The sequence below is a fragment of the Nicotiana tabacum genome, chromosome 17 (assembly GCF_000715075.1).
Source record: "Nicotiana tabacum cultivar K326 chromosome 17, ASM71507v2, whole genome shotgun sequence".
In the NCBI taxonomy this organism is placed as follows: domain Eukaryota; kingdom Viridiplantae; phylum Streptophyta; class Magnoliopsida; order Solanales; family Solanaceae; genus Nicotiana; species Nicotiana tabacum.
Window position 1 is genome coordinate 69806353 of NC_134096.1, and position 7906 is coordinate 69814258.

General features: G+C 42.5%; 1 pseudogene; it reads right to left on the reverse strand.

Annotated features, from left to right (window-relative positions):
- Positions 1-323: 323 nt before the first annotated feature.
- Positions 324-2186, reverse strand: LOC142172319 (18S ribosomal RNA; annotated as a pseudogene).
- Between the last annotated feature and the right edge of the window lie 5720 nt (positions 2187-7906).

A 7906-nucleotide genomic window follows, 5' to 3' on the forward strand; every position in this document is an offset into this window, starting at 1 on the left:
AAGACTGGCCATTATCGGACTCTTCTTATGCTTTTGTTTTCACCGGTTTTGGACCATGTCTCCCAAACAATCTCAGTATATATGGCGTAAGACGATTCCATATATCGAGGTCAAAATGGTATAGGGTGTTTTCACGTCTTACCGTAGTGCCCGCTTTGTCTTGATTTATGATTGATGAACAAGAAGGAAAATGGAACAATTCTATTTTTGACTCACCCCCAGCTACGTGTCCCTTGGACCCTTCGCCCGCCTGCCACCAGTGGAAACAACCTAGCCCCATATGTTGGATAAGTTGGGGGAAGAGTGCATTTCCATCGCAAAAGATTCAATCCAGCCACAGATTCCCCTACGGCTACATTGTTACGACTTCACCCCAATCGAAGACCCCCACCGTGGTATGCGCCAATAAGACCACCAAAGGCCTTTATGGCACTAGTGTGCCACAGAAGTCATGGGTGATCATTGGTCTGATGCTTCGGGCGAAACCAATTCCCAGGGTGTGACGGGCGGTGTGTACAAGGCCCGGGTACATATTCACCACGTCATGCTGATCCGCGATTACTAGCGATTCCAACTTAATGTTCACGAGTTGCAGAGAACAATCTGAACTGAGGCAATCTTTCCGGATTCGCTCCGCCTTACAGCCTTGCTTCCCATTGTAACTGCCATTGTAGCACGTGAGTGGCCCAGTCCATAAGGGCCATGTTGACTTGACGTCATCCCCACCTTCCTCTAGTATATCATTGGTAGTCCTTCGTGAGTGCGGCACGCACTTTTTGTTTGTTTCAGAGCCATTTATTTGGGCGGGGCGTACTAAACCCACTACGTACCACACCACTGGGTGTCTCGCCTGAATGCCGAGTCTTTCTCTGCCGTCAACTCAACGTCGTCGTCATAAGGCCAAAAACTTGACTTTACTAAACAAGCGAGAAAGGCCCTTTCTATCGAGAAATAGAAAGTGCTTCGAAAGGCGCCGGCTACCTTCTTACTGACAGCATAGCTAGGTGTTGGCACTCAATTAGTAGCGCTGGCACGTCACTCGGCTCGTCGGCTCACTTCAGTTGAAAATACTTTCTCCTTAGGCGCGTGTCTCAGCAACACAAAATGAGGGTTTCGCTCGTTATAGGACTTGACCAAACATCTCATGACCCGAGCTGACAATAGCCATGCAGCACCTGTATGAAAGTCAGTACCATCTCGTTAAGGACAAGTTTTCTTGTTCATATGTCAAGAGATAGTAAGGTTTTGCGCGTTGTATCGAATTAAACCACATGCTCCACCACTTGTGTAGGCCCCCGTCAATTCCTTTGAGTTTCGGTCTTGAGACTGTACTCCCCAGGCGCAGTATTTCACGCGTTAGTTGGGCCCCTGATCCGCGTAGACCAAGGGCGAACACTCATCATTTACGGTATGGACTACCAGGGTATCTAATCATGTTCGCTCCACATGCTTTCGCACCTCAGCATCGGTAGGGACCCAGAGAGTTGCCTTCGCTTTTGGCGTTCCTTCATAGATCTCTGGATTTCACCCCTACACACGAAATTCCCCTCTTCTCTATCTCACTCAAGTGAATTGGTTTCAAGAGCATTCCTCCAGTTTTTGGTAGCTTTCACTTTCAACCTGATTCACCGCCTACGTGCCCTTTTACGTCCAATCATTCCGAAGAACACTTGCCCCCCTTCCCTCGTCTTATCGTGGCTGCTGGAACGGAGTTAGCCGAGGCTTCTTTCTCGAGTCCTATCATGATCACGCACTCGATAAAAGAGCTTTACAAGTGGCATTTCCCTTCGTCACTCACGTGATATTATTGGATCGGGATTTCACCCATTGTCCAAGATTCCCCACTGCTGCCCCTCGTGGGAGTCCAGGCTGTGTCTCAGTCCCAGTGTGGCTGATCATCATTGGCTTGGTCAGCCTTTACCTGACCAACTACCTAATACTATGCAGGCTCATCAAACAGTGCTTTTTAGCTTTCTTCAAGATTTGGACCGAACTGTTCGGCAGATTCCCATGCGTTACGCACTCGTTCGCCACTTTGTTCTCAACTCTTCTCACCTCATGGGCGAGACAAGCTACCTTTAGCTAGGAGCCTCTTTTCCTTCTGCCCAGCTTCCCGAAAACAATGTTCGACTTGCATGTGTTAAACATATAACTAGCGTTCTTTCTAAGCCAGGATCAAACTCTTCTTTGAGTATGATTGGGCTCTGTAGTGGTAGAACCTGGTGAACCGGGCGTACTATTTTCCAATCTTCTGTGAACTTTTCTTCTCTTATGATTTTTGCTACTTTCTATTTGATAGTATTGGTCTCGTTTAGATTATCAGTCTAGTCACTCAACTAATCCACCCGTGGAGTACGTTTGGTATAGTAGTAGTCTGGTAGTTGAGACTTCGCCCCTTCTTCTTCAGTAAAGCCGAGCCCAACTATTATATTGATAATGCCAAACATAGCTTTAGAGGATCTTACTAGATAGGGTGGAAGAATAGAAGTATCACTACTAGCTTTTAGTCTTAAGCACGCATCGGCGATAAGGAATGAATGTTATACTAAACTATCCGCCATTTCATTAGGACAACACTTGCTTAGTCTTTTTCTAGTTTGATTGTGAAGCATGGTTTGGAAAGGTCAGCTGAAAGACGGTATATATCAATATTCAAACCTATTCCTTTGTGGCTAGCCCCAGTGCTTAACGTCAGGTTCCCTCCACATACATATGAAAAGTAAGCCAGGCGTATTAGCTCATCCACTCGCCTTAACACACCTTCACTATATAGGTGCGGACTTGCGTACGGTATCACTTGCCTAACAGCTACCAAAAGTGGAAGCTTCAATGTTGACAGGCTTATTGTCTCCTTTCTTATCTTAAAAAAGGGAAAATAAGAGAGGGGTCACTCATCGGGCAGTCGCTAACCATTGCGCCTTCCCTTCTGCTTACACCATTTCTTTGTGAATGCTCCGCTTTGCTCTTTGTCGCGCAACTTCCGCTAGCAACCAACTTCGGATTCTCCTTAAGGCATCGTGTTGAGTAGGGATTTGAATAGAAACTCTATTTTGGGGCTCAATGTTGCTGGACTCTACTCCTCTCACCGGGCTCACTCTGCTCTGTGCCCAAAGCTTCAACTCAATCACTTGGACAGAGGGATTTGACCTACCAACTGCAGGCTCGTGTGGGAGAACGGTATCCATTACCTACTGCCCCCTCCCAATAATACGTATTTATGAACCACCCGTTTACTACAAGAATGTATCATGATGAGAATCAAAGCAATCTTGTGAATGCCCAGTTCTCCTGTCTTCTTCGGGTCCTTAATAGAACTCAAAACTAGGTTTCTTCTGCATATAAACTATATCTTTCTCTTCCTCAGAGATTAAATTGAAAGTCGACTAAATGTGATGAAAGGTTATATCCTTAACACATGCAAGTCAAATATAGTATGAAGGCTTTCTCTTCTAAAGGCAGAGGTGAGGACTCCATTGCGGCATTAAGTAAGGAGTTGGAGAAAATCAAGGCATATCCACTTTGTCATCTCAGTCTCTTTTTGTGCAAAGAGGTAGAAAAGATTCCGCCCTTCTAGCCTCGAGTAGTGGACAGTGTATCATTGATAGTGGTGCTATTGATCACTACTCTGGTATGAGTATCATTTTCTCTTCACTTAACCGTCAACATCATTAGGTAAGCTAAAGCTTGCTGATGGCTCTACTACTCCCATTGTTGGGAGTGGTACTATGCAAGAAAACCATCTCGTCCTTACCCTTGAATTCTCTTTTATATGTTCCGTCTTTTAATCTCTTATCTGTGAGCTCCTTAACAAAAAAAGCCTGAACTCCAGTATAACTTTCGTCTCTGATCGGTGTCTTTTTCAGGACCTGAGGATGGGGAGATCCTTGGGAGTAGACGTGAGGAGAAGGGGCTCTACGAAACATCATTGAGATTTTTCGTCTTATGTCCTCCACACAGGCCTTGAATGCTTCTTCTTATAATGAGGTCAAGTTATGGCATCGTAGATTAGGGCATCTTCATGTGTCAAATATGCGAGTCTTAGTTCCTAGTTTATCTGAATCAGGTGTGCCTGAGTTGTAGTCTTATGTATATAAGAGGGTTAAGCATATTCTAAAGTAATATTCCTATAGTGAGAGTCGTTGTAGTGTACTCTTTGAGTTAGTTCACTCTGATGTACGAGGGCCTGCCCCTACTCTTTCTTTATCGGGTTATAATGATTTTGTGACTTTTTTGGATTCTTTTTCTCGTCTTACTATTGTTTGTCAACAAATATCTAAGGATGAGATTAGTTTTATCCTTCCTTTGTATCAAAAGACTGTTAAAACTCCATACAGTGCTTCTATAAAAAGACTTAAGTCAGATAATGGTAGAAAGTACATCTCCCAGAAACAGCTGCAGAGGTATTTGAAAAAGCAAGGTATTGAGTCTCAAATGACATGCCCATACACCCCACGGCAAAATGGGGTTGCAGAATGGAAAAGGAGACATTTATTGGAAGTTATTAGGGCACCTTCCTTTGCGATGAATCTTCAAAAGTCTTTATGGTCTGAAGCAATGTTAACCTAGGTTTACCTGATTAATAGGGATGCTTTCTGTAGTATTGAAAGGGATATGTACAAGTGTGAAATCCTAATGCTAAAAACTTTATTCTTCTACATAATTTCTAAATGTATCGAAGTCCTTGGTAGTAAAGAAAAGTGGGATGCTATATTTCCAGGATTGAGATTCATAAATATGTTAATAGATTCTTGATCTATATCTTCCATTTTTGGGAAAGTTTTATGTCTATGTAACCGGGAGCTCTCATGAGAAATTGGATCCTTGAGCTGTGAGATATGTCTTCACTGGTTATCCGACATCACAAAATTCTTTGATCCTATTACAAAAAAAAAAGTATGTCTCTATGGATGTTACTTGATTTTCAAATCAACCCGATTTTCATGACCCAACCAAGAAAACCTTGAGTCATCAACAAGAAGAAACTAAGTCAAGTGATCAGTCGTGTTTTATAATCCCTATGTCATCTGCCCATAGAGAAAACAATGCTACTACTCCTCCAGGGGAAGATGCGGTCAATAACAATTAGTGGAAGACATACTGACCTGACGAGGTAAGAGAGGACTAGTTGTCCCTTATGTTCCTCTTGTTAACAACGAGGATCTTTCCCTTGAATTGGAAAATGTTAATATGCCTCAAGATGAAGAGAGTGAAACTAACCCTGAAACTTCTGATCTTGATCTTACGATTGCAGTCAGGAAAGGGGGAAAAGAGCTTGTACCTAACTCCCTTTGAACTACTATATATCCTATCCAAAATTGTCATCCTCCTACAAGGCCTTTATATCCACTTCTAATTCGGTATCCATATCAAAGACTATAAGGGAAGCCTTGTGTGCCCCTCACCGGAAGAGGGCGATGATGGAGAAGATGAGTGCACTTGAGAAGAATGAGACATGGGAGATTATTGATTTATCTCCTGGAAAGAAGACTGTGGGATCTAAAATGTAAATGGGTATACACAGTGAAATTCCAGCCAAGTGGGGAGATTGAGAGATATATAAATTCCATCCAAGTGGGGAGATTGAGAGATATAAAGAAAGGTTAGTGGCAAGAGAATTCACACAAACCAAAGGAATAGACTATGGCAAGACCCTTTCAACAGAGGCAAAGGTCATTTCTATTAGAATCTTACTTTCCTTGGCTACACAGAGATTATGGCCATTGTATCAGTTAGATGTGAAAAATGTCTTCTTGCATGGGGACTCACACGAGGAAGTGTATATAGATATAGCATTAAAGGGGAGTCATATAAAGTATGCAGATTGAAGAAAGCTCTATATGGATTGAAGCAATCCCCGAGGGCATGGTTTGAGAAGTTTAGTAAGTCCATAGTTTAGTTTGGATACAAAAGGTATGCTTCTGATCACACACATTTCGTAATAAAGGGTGAGAAAGTGAGCCGGATCATAGTAAATGTTTATAATATTGTGGTCACTGGTGATGATGTTGATGAGATTGCAAGATTGAAGGCTTACCTGAGCCGCACCTTTGACATAAACTTGGCATGCTAAGGTACTTCTTGGACACAGAGGTTTTAGAGATCTATAAGAAGTAGAGACATCTATTAAAAGAAGTATGTCCTTGATTTGAAGAAAACAGGGATGTTAGGTTGCAAGGCCGCAATTAGCCCAATAGAAGAAAATCATAAGCTTGAAGAAAAGAGAAAAGAACCCTTGGATAATGCAGGCATCAGAGGCTTGTGGGAAAACTTAGATATCTTATTATCACTAGACCTGACATTACCTATGTTGTGGGGTTGGTAAGCCAGTATATGCATGCTCCTTGTCAAGCACACCTACATGTAGTATACAGGATCTTGAAATACCTCAAAGGTTATCTTTGCACAGGTATGATCTATACTAATCATGGCCATGAGAGCGTTGAAATATATAGTAATGCTGATTGGGTGGGTCAGTAGAGGACAGGAGATCAATTTCAGGATGGGAAAAGATCGCTGAGAAAGCATCTTGGTGAAGATAAAAGAGTTCGACACCTGAAAATCCCAAAACAAAGCCCGTATTCTTCCTAAACCCCATATTCTTAGCATGACGGATATTGAATAAAGGGACGACCGAGGGGGTACTGATTTGAGGGAAACTTGAAGGAAGACACCGAAAGGTTATGTTAAAAGAGATGTCTATGAGGCTAGTGCAAACAATATGTTGAAATAGTAGATTTAGTAGTCTGCTTTCTTTCTACAGGTATGAACTCCTCCCTTGAGGAAGGCCCACCCCTGTTGTGGCAATTCAACCCAGAGGGTATATTTACTATAACTTATAAGATGCATAGTAAAGTCAGTGTAGAATAATAAAATCTCTTATTAGCTTATGAAGGAAGGAAGGAAGTGTAGCTTTGAAAGCAGCAAGGAGGCATTTGGGGAAACCTAGATTCAAGGTCGGAAGAATCGGAAACAGACTCGAAAATGGAACCCTTTCTCTTGCTGCCTTTTGGCTTCTTTCTTTACAATCAGTCCAGGTAAGTAGATGCTCCTGGATTTTGGACAGCTAGAGCACCGACAGATAGAGCGAAGAGTCCATAAGGAGAAGAGTTAAGTCTTGTCGTAGATAAGAGTTGTATACGATAAGGGTGAGTCTTATATCTTATTCGCGAGAATTTCTTCTCTCCGGTCTTGTCTCCTCACTAAGTGGTTGCACACACCTGTCTTACAGATAGAGTCAAGCATGAAATGGGTATTTACTTATTCTTTTTAGCATGTGCTAGCTAAAGGGTATCTGCAGTTGATTTTGTTATTTTTCTAGTCGGCTGAGGAAAAGGCAAATGGTATTTGGAGGAATAGACAAGGAATGATTTTCATCTTGATGAAGTGTAGAACGGGGTTGTATTTCTATTGAGCCGGGGAGACAATCCAAATCATAGCCAGTGTCCATTATTTGATTGAGCACGACATGGTCTGCTAGTCGTGTTAAACCATCCAAATGAGTATCGTCAGCCCCCAAAGGTGATTTCCTTCTCGCGCGAAAGAAAAAAAATGTTTAGATTTTTTGTTTGCCTCCTTTACCTATCAGATTCTGTAACATTGCAGATGGCACTCTCTTACCTCTTTCACACTGTGGGTCTATATCTTCATCCCGGATTCTTCATGATTGGTTCCATTTTCCTCCTAAAAACAACTTATTTTCTGTCAGTCACCTTGCAGCTAACCATCTTCGTCTCATCTTTTCTTCTTCTGAGTGTCTTATCCATGATCAGCGCACGGGAGGGATCGTTGGCCGGTTGGGAAAGCTTTATTATACGGATATTCTTCTCAACATTCTTTTTTTCCGCTGCTTTATTAGGATAAGGAATGGGAACCGCCGTCTCTTGAGACATACACAACACATAGTGCA